The following is a 1,592-nucleotide window of genomic DNA, read 5'->3' as shown; positions in this document are numbered from 1 at the left end:
AGATCCTTCACTTTCACCTAAACTCTTGTGATTGAGTTCCCGTTATAGTTGCCATCATTGCTTTCGGTGTTATAATTGTCATAATTGTTAGAATTGGCATTATAGTTATTGTTATCACTATAGTTGACTTCATAATTGATAGTTATCAATCATTAATGCTATAGTTATCATTAGTTAATCATTAATACTTATTGTTGGTGTTATCATAGTTGTCATATCATTATAGTTATTGCTGTAATTAATGTTATCATTATCATTATATTTATTGTCATAGATATAGCTATCATCATATTTATTATAGCTGCTGTTATAGTTATATCTCTCATCATATTTTACTTTGTAGTAGCTGTAGTATCAAGGTAATAGTTATCTTTTCAGTTATATTATATTCTTATAGTTATTGTTGTTTTTATGGTTAATGTTGTAGTTATTGTTATGGTTCCTAAACAGGCCTTTAATGGGTGTGTGTGTGTTTGAAGCTGTTAGTTGGGGGAATGTAGCCTCACAGACCGTCCAGAAGCCGTGGGCAGACAGCAGGAACACAGCATATCACAGAGGAAGAACACCTGAGCAGAGGAGCTACACACAGGTAACTCTCCAGCGTCTTACACGACACACAGGAAACACTTTAGTGTCACACGACACACAGGAAACACTCGAGCGTCTCAGACAGGTAACACTTGAGCGCCTCACATGACACACAGGTAACACTTTAGTGTCACACACAACACAGGTAACACTCAAGTAACGACACTGCTTTGACACTCACTCTGCATCATCTGACCCACAGGACTTCCAGATGAACTTTGGAGGTCATGCAGGAGGACTGAGATCGACTCAGACTTCAGAGACGCCCAACACACACCTCACACCTGAGCCACTGTACTTTCAGGTATACTCACACACACACACACACACACACACACAAAAGGCAGGACAGTACTTTCTGTATTTATCGGGCTGATTGTTGTTTAGGATGAGGATGAGTTTCCTGATCTGGCCACCGGTGGTGCTGCTCAGCGGAATAAACCAGAACCAGTTCAGCCCAAGCTGCCCAAGAACCTGGTGAGAGTTTGACAGGAGCAAAGAGAGCTAAAATATGAGCAAAAAAACCCCACTCTAATTTAGCAATGCCCATTGTTATTGGAACGTTATCAGAACCTGTCGATAAAAGAAAAAATATATAAATGTGTGCATCTTACGATTTTTAAAAAAAGATGCAGATATTCCTTTGCTGTTAAAGACAAATGAATCACATTCTTTTTGCCTGAATGATGTCTGAGCAGCTCTCTGAAACTAAAAGACTAATTTAGTTACTTTATTTTCAAGGCTTGCAATGTACTCTTGTTTAAAAAAAGAACTTTAATAATGATTATTAAATCAAACAAATAGGCTTTTGCTTAAAACTGACAGAAATGTAAAATGTTTTGTTCATAATTTTCTGCACTGGAGAAACTTGGTCTAGTTTCAAAACAGGGAAATATTGGCATTGTTATCAGCCAAAATGAAAAATATGCATCCCTACTTATGCCTCTGTGTGTGTGTGTGTGTGTGTGTGTGTGTGTGTGTGTGTGTGTGTGTGTGTGTGTGTG

At 37.9% G+C, this 1,592-nt stretch overlaps 1 long non-coding RNA gene across 1 annotated transcript; it reads left to right on the top strand.

Annotated features, from left to right (window-relative positions):
• The first annotated feature begins 467 nt into the window (after nucleotides 1-467).
• Nucleotides 468-1,496, top strand: LOC122333170. Its single transcript, XR_006248595.1, has 3 exons — nucleotides 468-589; nucleotides 791-892; nucleotides 976-1,496. It is a non-coding gene; the product is annotated as an uncharacterized LOC122333170 (long non-coding RNA).
• Nucleotides 1,497-1,592: the final 96 nt, after the last annotated feature.

Source organism: Puntigrus tetrazona, unplaced genomic scaffold, assembly GCF_018831695.1.
Source record: "Puntigrus tetrazona isolate hp1 unplaced genomic scaffold, ASM1883169v1 S000000206, whole genome shotgun sequence".
Taxonomy (NCBI): Eukaryota; Metazoa; Chordata; class Actinopteri; order Cypriniformes; family Cyprinidae; genus Puntigrus; species Puntigrus tetrazona.
This window is presented reverse-complemented; position numbering and strand designations above follow the sequence as displayed.